Here is a 12,958-nt window from a genome sequence, read left to right as displayed (position 1 = left end):
AAACTATGCCTTGTTCTAAAGCTCTTTGGGAACCGCTCGCGTAGCCCCACACACCTGGGGGCTGCAGGCCTTCCTGCTGCCTTCAGCCTCAAAACCACCCTTTCCAACTTGGCGCCGCGCCAGGCCCAAAAATGGCCATATGTCTGGAGACTGGTCCCACGCCCAAAGAGCCAGCAGGGAAAACTATGCCTTGTTCTAAAGCTCTTTGGGAACCGCTTGCGTAGCCCCACACACCTGGGGGCTGCAGGCTTTCCTGCTGCCTTCAGCCTCAAAACCACCCTTTCCCACTTGGCCCCGCGCCAGGCACAAAAATGGCCATATGTCTGGAGACTGGTCCCACGCCCAAAGAGCCAGCAGGGAAAACTATGCCTTGTTCTAAAGCTCTTTGGGAAACGCTTGCGTAGCCCCACACACCTGGGGGCTGCAGGCTTTCCTGATGCCTTCAGCCTCAAAACCACCCTTTCGCACTTGGCGCCGCGCCAGGCCAAAAAATGGCCATATGTCTGGAGACTTGTCCCACGCCCAAAGAGCCAGCAGGGAAAACTATGCCTTGTTCTAAAGCTCTTTGGGAACCGCTTGCGTAGCCCCACACACCTGGGGGCTGCAGGCTTTCCTGCTCTCTTCAGCCTTAAAAGAAACCTTTCCCACTTGGCCCCGCGCCAGGCACAAAAATGGCAATATGTCTGGAGACTGGTCCCACGCCCAAAGAGCCAGCAGGGAACACTATGCCTTGTTCTAAAGCTCTTTGGGTACGACTTGCGTAGCCCCACACACCTGGGGGCTGCAGGCTTTCCTGCTCCCTTCAGACTCAAAACCACCCTTTCCCACTTGGCATCGCGCCAGGCACAAAAATGGCCATATATCTGGAGACTGGTCCCTTTCCCAAAGAGCCAGCAGGCAAAACTATGCCTTGTTCTAAAGCTCTTTGGGAACCACTTGCGTGGCCCCACAGACCTGCGGGCTGCAGGCTTTCCTGCTGCCTTCAGCCTCAAAACCACCCTTTCCCAATTGGCGCCGCGCCAGGCACAAAAATGGCCATATGTCTGGAGACTGGTCCCACGCCCAAAGAGCCAGCAGGGAAAACTATGCCTTGTTCTAAAGCTCTTTGGGAACGGCTCGCGTAGCCCAACACACCTGGGGGCTGCAGGCCTTCCTGCTGCCTTCAGCCTCAAAACCACCCTTTCCAACTTGGCCCCGCGCCAGGCCCAAAAATGGCCATATGTCTGGAGACTGGTCCCACGCCCAAAGAGCCAGCAGGGAAAACTATGCCTTGTTCTAAAGCTCTTTGGGAACCGCTTGCGTAGCCCCACACACCTGGGGGCTGCAGGCTTTCCTGCTGCCTTCAGCCTCAAAACCACCCTTTCCCACTTGGCGCCGCGCCAGGCATAAAAATGGCCATATGTCTGGAGACTGGTCCCACGCCCAAAGAGCCAGCAGGGAAAACTATGCCTTGTTCTAAAGCTCTTTGGGAAACGCTTGCGTAGCCCCACACACCTGGGGGCTGCAGGCTTTCCTGCTGCCTTCAGCCTCAAAACCACCCTTTCGCACTTGGCGCCGCGCCAGGCCAAAAAATGGCCATATGTCAGGAGACTTGTCCCACGCCCAAAGAGCCAGCAGGGAAAACTATGCCTTGTTCTAAAGCTCTTTGGGAACCGCTTGCGTAGCCCCACACACCTGGGGGCTGCAGGCTTTCCTGCTCTCTTCAGCCTTAAAAGAAACCTTTCCCACTTGGCCCCGCGCCAGGCACAAAAATGGCAATATGTCTGGAGACTGGTCCCACGCCCAAAGAGCCAGCAGGGAACACTATGCCTTGTTCTAAAGCTCTTTGGGTACGACTTGCGTAGCCCCACACACCTGGGGGCTGCAGGCTTTCCTGCTCCCTTCAGACTCAAAACCACCCTTTCCCACTTGGCATCGCGCCAGGCACAAAAATGGCCATATATCTGGAGACTGGTCCCTTTCCCAAAGAGCCAGCAGGGAAAACTATGCCTTGTTCTAAAGCTCTTTGGGAACCACTTGCGTGGCCCCACAGACCTGCGGGCTGCAGGCTTTCCTGCTGCCTTCAGCCTCAAAACCACCCTTTCCCAATTGGCGCCGCGCCAGGCCCAAAAATGGCCATATGTCTGGAGACTGGTCCCACGCCCAAAGAGCCAGCAGGGAAAACTATGCCTTGTTCTAAAGCTCTTTGGGAACCGCTTGCGTAGCCCCACACACCTGGGGGCTGCAGGCTTTCCTGCTGCCTTCAGACTCAAAACCACCCTTTCCCACATGGCGTCACGCCAGGCACAAAAATGGCCATATGTCTGGAGACTGGTCCCACGCCCAAAGAGCCAGCAGGGAAAACTATGCCTTGTTCTAAAGCTCTTTGGGAACGGCTTGCGTAGCCCCACACACCTGGGGGCTGCAGGCTTTCCTGCTGCCTTCAGCCTCAAAACCACCCTTTCCCACATGGCGTCACGCCATGCCCAAAAATGGACATATGTCTGGAGACTGGTCCCAAGCCCAAAGAGCCAGCAGGGAAAACTATGCCTTGTTCTACAGCTCTTTGGGAACGGCTTGTGTAGCCCCACACAAACTGGGGGCTGCAGGCTTTTCTTGCGGTTTTAGCCTCAAAACCACCCTTTCCCACTTGGCGCTGCGCCAGGCCCAAAAATGGCCATATGTCTGGAGGTTGGTCCCATGCCCAAAGAGCCAGCAGGGAAAACTATGCCTTGTTCTAAAGCTCTTTGGGAACCGCTTGCGTAGCCCCACACACGTGGGGGCTGCAGGCTTTCCTGCTGCCTTCAGCCTCAAAACCACCCTTTCCCACTTGGCGCTGCGCCAGGCACAAAAATGGCCATATGTCTGGAGGTTGGTCCCACGCCCAAAGAGCCAGCAGGGAAAACTATGCCTTGTTCTAAAGCTCTTTGGGAACCGCTTGCGTAGCCCCACACACCTGGGGGCTGCAGGCTTTCCTGCGGACTTCAGCCTCAAAACCACCCTTTTCAACACGGCGCCACGCCAGGCACAAAAATGGCCATATGTCTGAAGATTGGTCCCACGCCCAAAGAGCCAGCAGGGAAAACTATGCCTTGTTCTAAAGCTGTTTGGGAACCGCTTGCGTAGCCCCACACACCTGGGGGCTGCAGGCTTTCCTGCTCTCTTCAGCCTCAAAACCACCCTTTCCCACATGGCGCTCCGCCAGGCAGAAAAATAGCCATATGTCTGGAAGTTGGTCCCACGCCCAAAGAGCCAGCAGGGAAAACTATGCCTTGTTCTAAAGCTCTTTGGGAACCTCTTGCGTAGCCCCACAGACCTGGGGGCTGCAGGCTTTCCTGCTGCCTTCAGCCTCAAAAGCACCCTTTCCCACTTGGCGCCACGCCAGGCCCAAAAATGGCCATATATCTGGAGACTGGTCCCACGCCCAAAGAGCCAGCAGGGAAAACTATGCCTTGTTCTAAAGCTCTTTGGGAAACGCTTGCGTAGCCCCACACACCTGGGGGCTGCAGGCTTTCCTGCTGCCTTCAGCCTCAAAACAACCCTTTCCCACTTGGCGCCACGCCAGGCCCAAAAATAGCCATATATCTGGAGACTGATCCCACGCCCAAAGAGCCAGCAGGGAAAACTATGCCTTGTTCTAAAGCTCTTTGGGAACCGCTTGCGTAGCCCCACAGACCTGGGGGCTGCAGGCTTTCCTGCTGCCTTCAGCCTCAAAACCACCGTTTCCCACTTGGGCCCGCGCCAGGCCCAAAAATGGCCATATGTCTGGAGACTGGTCCCACGCCCAAAGAGCCAGCAGGGAAAACTATGCCTTGTTCTAAAGCTCTTTGGGAACCGCTTGCGTAGCCCCACACACCTGGGGGCTGCAGGCTTTCCTGCTGCCTTCAGCCTCAAAACCACCCTTTCCCACTTGACGCTGCGCCAGGCCCAAAAATGGCCATGTGTCTGGAGACTGGTCCCACGCCCAAAGAGCCAGCAGGGAAAACTATGCCTTGTTCTAAAGCTCTTTGGGAACCGCTTGCGTAGCCCCAGAGACCTGGGGGCTGCAGGCTTTCCTGCTGCCTTCAGCCTCAAAACCACCCTTTCCCACTTGGCGCCGCGCCAGGCACAAAAATGGCCATATGTCTGGAGACTGGTCCCTCCCCCAAGAGCCAGCAGGGAAAACTATGCCTTGTTCTAAAGCTCTTTGGGAACCGCTTGCGTAGCCCCACACACCTGGGGGCTGCAGGCTTTCCTGCTGCCTTCAGCCTCAAAACCACCCTTTCCCACTTGGCGTCGCTCCAGGCACAAAAATGGCCATATGTCTGGAGACTGGTCCCACGCCCAAAGAGCCAGCAGGAAAACTATGCCTTGTACTAAAGCTCTTTGGGAACCGTTTGCGTAGCCCCACAAACCTGGGAGCTGCAGGCTTTCCTGCTGCCTTCAGCCTCAAAACCACCCTTTCCCACATGGCGTCAAGCCAGGCCCAAAAATGGCCATATGTCTGGAGGTTGGTCCCACGCCCATAGAGCCAGCAGGGAAAACTATGCCTTGTTCTAAAGCTCTTTGGGAACCGTTTGCGTAGCCCCACACACCTGGGGGCTGCAGGCTTTCCTGCTCTCTTCAGCCTCAGAAGAACCCTTTCGCACTTGGCGCCGCGCCGGGCCAAAAATTGGCCATATGTGTGGAGATTCGTCCCACACCCAAAGAGCCAGCAGGGAAAACTATGCCTTGTTCTAAAGCCCTTTTGGAACCGCTCTCGTAGCCCCACACAAACTGGGGTCTGCAGGCTTTTCTCGCGCTTTCAGCCTCAGAAGAACCCTTTCCCACTTGGCGCCACGCCAGGCCCAAAAATAGCCATATATCTGGAGACTGATCCCACGCCCAAAGAGCCAGCAGGGAAAACTATGCCTTTTTCTAAAGCTCTTTGGGAACCGCTTGCGTAGCCCCACAGACCTGGGGGCTGCAGGCTTTCCTGCTGCCTTCAGACTCAAAACCACCCTTTCCCACTTGGCGCCAAGCCAGGCCAAAAAATGGCCATATGTCTGGAGACTGGTCCCACGCCCAAAGAGCCAGCACGGAAAACTATGCCTTGTTCTAAAGCTCTTTTGGAACCGCTTGCGTAGCCCCACACACCTGGGGGCTGCAGGCTTTCCTGCTGCCTTCAGACTCAAAACCACCCTATCCCACTTGGCGCCGCGCCAGGCCCAAAAATGGCCATATGGCTGGAGACTGGTCCCACGCCCAAAGAGCCAGCAGGGAAAACTATGCCTTGTTCTAAAGCTCTTTGGGAACCGCTTGCGTAGCCCCACACACCTGGGGGCTGCAGGCTTTCCTGCTGCCTTCAGCCTCAAAACCACCCTTTCCCACTTGACGCTGCGCCAGGCCCAAAAATGGCCATGTGTCTGGAGACTGGTCCCACGCCCAAAGAGCCAGCAGGGAAAACTATGCCTTGTTCTAAAGCTCTTTGGGAACCGCTTGCGTAGCCCCAGAGACCTGGGGGCTGCAGGCTTTCCTGCTGCCTTCAGCCTCAAAACCACCCTTTCCCACTTGGCGCCGCGCCAGGCACAAAAATGGCCATATGTCTGGAGACTGGTCCCTCCCCCAAGAGCCAGCAGGGAAAACTATGCCTTGTTCTAAAGCTCTTTGGGAACCGCTTGCGTAGCCCCACACACCTGGGGGCTGCAGGCTTTCCTGCTGCCTTCAGCCTCAAAACCACCCTTTCCCACTTGGCGTCGCTCCAGGCACAAAAATGGCCATATGTCTGGAGTTTGGTCCCACGCCCAAAGAGCCAGCAGGAAAACTATGCCTTGTACTAAAGCTCTTTGGGAACCGTTTGCGTAGCCCCACAAACCTTGGAGCTGCAGGCTTTCCTGCTGCCTTCAGCCTCAAAACCACCCTTTCCCACATGGCGTCAAGCCAGGCCCAAAAATGGCCATATGTCTGGAGGTTGGTCCCACGCCCATAGAGCCAGCAGGGAAAACTATGCCTTGTTCTAAAGCTCTTTGGGAACCGCTTGCGTAGCCCCACACACCTGGGGGCTGCAGGCTTTCCTGCTGCCTTCAGCCTCAAAACCACCCTTTCCCACTTGACGCTGCGCCAGGCCCAAAAATGGCCATGTGTCTGGAGACTGGTCCCACGCCCAAAGAGCCAGCAGGGAAAACTATGCCTTGTTCTAAAGCTCTTTGGGAACCGCTTGCGTAGCCCCAGAGACCTGGGGGCTGCAGGCTTTCCTGCTGCCTTCAGCCTCAAAACCACCCTTTCCCACATGGCGTCAAGCCAGGCCCAAAAATGGCCATATGTCTGGAGGTTGGTCCCACGCCCATAGAGCCAGCAGGGAAAACTATGCCTTGTTCTAAAGCTCTTTGGGAACCGTTTGCGTAGCCCCACACACCTGGGGGCTGCAGGCTTTCCTGCTCTCTTCAGCCTCAGAAGAACCCTTTCGCACTTGGCGCCGCGCCGGGCCAAAAATTGGCCATATGTGTGGAGATTGGTCCCACACCCAAAGAGCCAGCAGGGAAAACTATGCCTTGTTCTAAAGCCCTTTTGGAACCGCTCTCGTAGCCCCACACAAACTGGGGTCTGCAGGCTTTTCTCGCGCTTTCAGCCTCAGAAGAACCCTTTCGCACTTGGCGCCGCGCCAGGCCCAAAAATGGCCATATGTCTGGAGACTGGTCCCATTCCCAAAGAGCCAGCAGGGAAAACTATGCCTTGTTCTAAAGCTCTTTGGGAACCGCTTGCGTAGCCCCACACACCTGGGGGCTGCAGGCTTTTCTCGCGCTTTCTGCCTGAAATCCACCCTTTCCCACTTGGCGCTGCGCCAGGCCCAAAAATGGCCATATGTCTGGAGACTGGTCCCACGCCCAAAGAGCCAGCAGGGAAAACTATGCCTTGTTCTAAAGCTCTTTGGGAACCGCTTGCGTAGCCCCACACACCTGGGGGCTGCAGGCTTTCCTGCTGCCTTCAGCCTCAAAACCACCCTTTCCCACTTTGCCCCGCGCCAGGCACAAAAATGGCCATATGTCTGGAGACTGGTCCCACGACCAAAGAGCCAGCAGGGAAAACTATGCCTTGTTCTAAAGCTCTTTGGGAACCGCTTGCGTAGCCCCACAGACCTGGGGGCTGCAGGCTTTCCTGCGGACTTCAGCCTCAAAACCACCCTTTCCCACTTGGCGCCAAGCCAGGCCCAAAAATGGCCATATGTCTGGAGACTGGTCCCACGCCCAAAGAGCCAGCAGGGAAAACTATGCCTTGTTCTAAAGCTCTTTGGGAACGGCTTGCGTAGCCCCACACACCTGGGGGCTGCAGGCTTTCCTGCTGCCTTCAGCCTCAAAACCACCCTTTCCCACTTGGCCCCGCGCCAGGCACAAAAATGGCCATATGTCTGGAGACTGGTCCCACGCCCAAAGAGCCAGCAGGGAAAACTATGCCTTGTTCTAAAGCTCTTTGGGAACCGCTTGCGTAGCCCCACACACCTGGGGGCTGCAGGCTTTCCTGCGGACTTCTGCCTCAAAACCACCCTTTCCCACTTGGCGCCAAGCCAGGCCAAAAAATGGCCATATGTCTGGAGACTGGTCCCACGTCCAAAGAACCAGCAGGGAAAACTATGCCTTGTTCTAAAGCTCTTTGGGAACGGCTTGCGTAGCCCCACACACCTGGGGGCTGCAGGCTTTCCTGCTGCCTTCAGCCTCAAAACCACCCTTTCCAACTTGGCCCCGCGCCAGGCCCAAAAATGGCCATATGTCTGGAGACTGGTCCCACGCCCAAAGAGCCAGCAGGGAAAACTATGCCTTGTTCTAAAGCTCTTTGGGAACGGCTTGCGTAGCCCCACACACCTGGGGGCTGCAGGCTTTCCTGCTGCCTTCAGCCTCAAAACCACCCTTTCCCACTTGGCCCCGCGCCAGGCACAAAAATGGCCATATGTCTGGAGACTGGTCCCACGCCCAAAGAGCCAGCAGGGAAAACTATGCCTTGTTCTAAAGCTCTTTGGGAACCGCTTGCGTAGCCCCACACACCTGGGGGCTGCAGGCTTTCCTGCGGACTTCAGCCTCAAAACCACCCTTTCCCACTTGGCGCCAAGCCAGGCCCAAAAATGGCCATATGTCTGGAGACTGGTCCCACGTCCAAAGAACCAGCAGGGAAAACTATGCCTTGTTCTAAAGCTCTTTGGGAACGGCTTGCGTAGCCCCACACACCTGGGGGCTGCAGGCTTTCCTGCTGCCTTCAGCCTCAAAACCACCCTTTCCCACTTGGCCCCGCGCCAGGCACAAAAATGGCCATATGTCTGGAGACTGGTCCCAAGCCCAAAGAGCCAGCAGGGAAAACTATGCCTTGTTCTAAAGCTCTTTGGGAACCGCTTGCGTAGACCCACACACCTGGGGGCTGCAGGCCTTCCTGCTGCCTTCAGCCTCAAAACCACCCTTTCCAACTTGGCGCCGCGCCAGGCCCAAAAATGGCCATATGTCTGGAGACTGGTCCCACGCCCAAAGAGCCAGCAGGGAAAACTATGCCTTGTTCTAAAGCTCTTTGGGAACCGCTTGCGTAGCCCCACACACCTGGGGGCTGCAGGCTTTCCTGCTGCCTTCAGCCTCAAAACCACCCTTTCCCACTTGGCGCCGCGCCAGGCACAAAAATGGCCATATGTCTGGAGACTGGTCCCACGCCCAAAGAGCCAGCAGGGAAAACTATGCCTTGTTCTAAAGCTCTTTGGGAACCGCTTGCGTAGCCCCACACACCTGGGGGCTGCAGGCTTTCCTGCTGCCTTCAGCCTCAAAACCACCCTTTCGCACTTGGCGCCGCGCCAGGCCAAAAAATGGCCATATGTCTGGAGACTTGTCCCACGCCCAAAGAGCCAGCAGGGAAAACTATGCCTTGTTCTAAAGCTCTTTGGGAACCGCTTGCGTAGCCCCACACACCTGGGGGCTGCAGGCTTTCCTGCTCTCTTCAGCCTTAAAAGAAACCTTTCCCACTTGGCCCCGCGCCAGGCACAAAAATGGCAATATGTCTGGAGACTGGTCCCACGCCCAAAGAGCCAGCAGGGAACACTATGCCTTGTTCTAAAGCTCTTTGGGTACGACTTGCGTAGCCCCACACACCTGGGGGCTGCAGGCTTTCCTGCTCCCTTCAGACTCAAAACCACCCTTTCCCACTTGGCATCGCGCCAGGCACAAAAATGGCCATATATCTGGAGACTGGTCCCTTTCCCAAAGAGCCAGCAGGGAAAACTATGCCTTGTTCTAAAGCTCTTTGGGAACCACTTGCGTGGCCCCACAGACCTGCGGGCTGCAGGCTTTCCTGCTGCCTTCAGCCTCAAAACCACCCTTTCCCAATTGGCGCCGCGCCAGGCCCAAAAATGGCCATATGTCTGGAGACTGGTCCCACGCCCAAAGAGCCAGCAGGGAAAACTATGCCTTGTTCTAAAGCTCTTTGGGAACGGCTCGCGTAGCCCCACACACCTGGGGGCTGCAGGCCTTCCTGCTGCCTTCAGCCTCAAAACCACCCTTTCCAACTTGGCCCCGCGCCAGGCCCAAAAATGGCCATATGTCTGGAGACTGGTCCCACGCCCAAAGAGCCAGCAGGGAAAACTATGCCTTGTTCTAAAGCTCTTTGGGAACCGCTTGCGTAGCCCCACACACCTGGGGGCTGCAGGCTTTCCTGCTGCCTTCAGCCTCAAAACCACCCTTTCCCACTTGGCGCCGCGCCAGGCATAAAAATGGCCATATGTCTGGAGACTGGTCCCACGCCCAAAGAGCCAGCAGGGAAAACTATGCCTTGTTCTAAAGCTCTTTGGGAAACGCTTGCGTAGCCCCACACACCTGGGGGCTGCAGGCTTTCCTGCTGCCTTCAACCTCAATAGCACCCTTTTTCACACGGCGTCACGCCAGGCACAAAAATGGCCATATGTCTGGAGATTGGTCCCACGCCCAAAGAGCCAGCAGGGAAAACTATGCCTTGTTCTAAAGCTCTTTGGGAACCGCTTGTGTAGCCCCACACACCTGGGGGCTGCAGGCTTTCCTGCTCTCTTCAGCCTCAAAACCACCCTTTCCCACATGGCGCTCCGCCAGGCACAAAAATGGCCATATGTCTGGAGACTGGTCCAACGCCCAAAGAGCCAGCAGGGAAAACTATGCCTTGTTCTAAAGCTCTTTGGGAACGGCTTGCGTAGCCCCACACACCTGGGGGCTGCAGGCTTTCCTGCTGCCTTCAGCCTCAAAACCACCCTTTCCCACTTGGCGCCAAGCCAGGCCCAAAAATGGCCATATGTCTGGAGATTGGTCCCACGCCCAAAGAGCCAGCAGGGAAAACTATGCCTTGTTCTAAAGCTCTTTGGGAACCGCTTGCGTAGCCCCACATACCTGGGAGCTGCAGGATTTCCTGCTCTCTTCAGCCTCAAAAGCACGCTTTCCCACTTGGCGCCGAGCCAGGCCCAAAAATGGCCATATGTCTGGAGATTGGTCCCACGCCCAAAGAGCCAGCAGGGAAAACTATGCCTTGTTCTAAAGCTCTTTGGGAACCGCTTGCGTAGCCCCACACAAACTGGGGGCTGCAGGCTTTTCTCGCGCTTTCAGCCTCAAAACCACCCTCTCCCACTTGGCGCTGCGCCAGGCACAAAAATGGCCATATGTCAGGAGGTTGGTCCCACGCCCAAAGAGCCAGCAGGGAAAACTATGCCTTGTTCTAAAGCTCTTTGGGAACCGCTTGCGTAGCCCCACAGACCCTGGGGGCTGCAAGCTTTCCTGCTGCCTTCAGCCTCAAAACCACCCTTTGCCACATGGCGCCACGCCAGGCCCAAAAATGGCCATATGTCTGAAGATTGGTCCCACGCCCAAAGAGCCAGCAGGGAAAACTATGCCTTGTTCTAAAGCTCTTTGGGAAACGCTTGCGTAGCCCCACACACCTGGGGGCTGCAGGCTTTCCTGCTGCCTTCAGCCTCAAAACAACCCATTCCCACTTGGCGCTGCGCCAGGCCCAAAAATGGCCATATGTCTGGAGAATGGTCCCACGCCCAAAGAGCCAGCAGGGAAAACTATGCCTTGTTCTAAAGCTCTTTGGGAACCGCTTGCGTAGCCCCACACACCTGGGGGCTGCAGGCTTTCCTGCTGCCTTCAGCCTCAAAACCACCCTTTCCCACTTGGCGTCACGCCAGGCCCAAAAATGGCCATATGTCTGGAGGTTGGTCCCACGCCCAAAGAGTCAGCAGTGAAAACTATGCCTTGTTCTAAAGCTCTTTGGGAACCGCTTGCGTAGCCCCACACACCTGGGGGCTGCAGGCTTTCCTGCTCTCTTCAGCCTCAAAACCACCCTTTCCCACATGGCGCTCCGCCAGGCCCAAAAATGGCCATATGTCTGAAGATTGGTCCCACGCCCAAAGAGCCAGCAGGGAAAACTATGCCTTGTTCTAAAGCTCTTTGGGAACCGCTTGCGTAGCCCCACACACCTGGGGGCTGCAGGCTTTCCTGCTGCCTTCAGCCTCAAAACCACCCTTTCCCACTTGGCCCCGCGCCCTGCCCAAAAATGGCCATATGTCTGGAGGCTGGTCCCACGCCCAAAGAGCCAGCAGGGAAAACTATGCCTTGTTCTAAAGCTCTTTGGGAACCGCTTGCGTAGCCCCACATACCTGGGAGCTGCAGGATTTCCTGCTCTCTTCAGCCTCAAAAGCACGCTTTCCCACTTGGCGCCGCGCCAGGCCCAAAAATGGCCATATGTCTGGAGATTGGTCCCACGCCCAAAGAGCCAGCAGGGAAAACTATGCCTTGTTCTAAAGCTCTTTGGGAACCGCTTGCGTAGCCCCACACAAACTGGGGGCTGCAGGCTTTTCTCGCGCTTTCACCCTCAAAACCACCCTTTCCCACTTGGCGCTGCGCCAGGCACAAAAATGGGCATATGTCAGGAGGTTGGTCCCACGCCCAAAGAGCCAGCAGGGAAAACTATGTCTTGTTCTAAAGCTCTTTTGGAACCGCTTGCGTAGCCCCACACACCTGCGGGCTGCAGGCTTTCCTGCTGCCTTCAGCCTCAAAACCACCCTTTCCCACTTGGCCCCGCGCCAGGCCCAAAAATGGCTATTTGTCTGAAGATTGGTCCCACGCCCAAAGAGCCAGCAGGGAAAACTATGCCTTGTTCTAAAGCTCTTTGGGAACCGCTTGCGTAGCCCCACACACCTGGGGGCTGCAGGCTTTTCTCGCGCTTTCAGCCTCAAAACCACCCTTTCGCACTTGGCGCTGCGCCAGGCACAAAAATGGCCATATGTCTGGAGGTTGGTCCCTTTCCCAAAGAGCCAGCAGGGAAAACTATGCCTTGTTCTAAAGCTCTTTGGGAACCGCTTGCGTAGCCCCACACACCTGGGGGCTGCAGGCTTTCCTGCTGCCTTCAGCCTCAAAACCACCCTTTCCAACTTGGCCCCGCGCCAGGCCCAAAAATGGCCATATGTCTGGAGACTGGTCCCACGCCCAAAGAGCCGGCAGGGAAAACTATGCCTTGTTCTAAAGCTCTTTGGGAACCGCTTGCGTAGCCCCACACACCTGGGGGCTGCAGGCTTTTCTCGCGCTTTCAGCCTCAAAACCACCCTTTCCCACTTGGCGCTGCGCCAGGCACAAAAATGGCCATATGTCTGGAAGTTGGTCCCACGGCCAAAGAGCCAGCAGGGAAAACTATGCCTTGTTCTAAAGCTCTTTGGGAACCGCTTGCGTAGCCCCACACACCTGGGGGCTGCAGGCTTTCCTGCTGCCTTCAGACTCAAAACCACCCTTTCCCACTTGGCGCTGCGCCAGGCCCAAAAATGGCCATATATCTGGAGACTGGTCCCACGCCCAAAGAGCCAGCAGGGAAAACTATGCCTTGTTCTAAAGCTTATTGGGAACCGCTTGCGTAGCCCCACACACCTGGGGGCTGCAGGCTTTCCTGCTGCCTTCAGCCTCAAAACCACCCTTTCCCTTTTGGTGCCGCGCCAGGGCCAAAAATGGCCATATGTCTGGAGGTTGGTCCCACGCCCAAAGAGCCAGCA

The sequence above is a fragment of the Chroicocephalus ridibundus genome, chromosome 2 (assembly GCF_963924245.1).
Source record: "Chroicocephalus ridibundus chromosome 2, bChrRid1.1, whole genome shotgun sequence".
Classification (NCBI taxonomy): domain Eukaryota; kingdom Metazoa; phylum Chordata; class Aves; order Charadriiformes; family Laridae; genus Chroicocephalus; species Chroicocephalus ridibundus.
The sequence above is the reverse complement of the archived record's forward strand: the minus strand, read 5'-3'. Positions refer to the sequence as shown.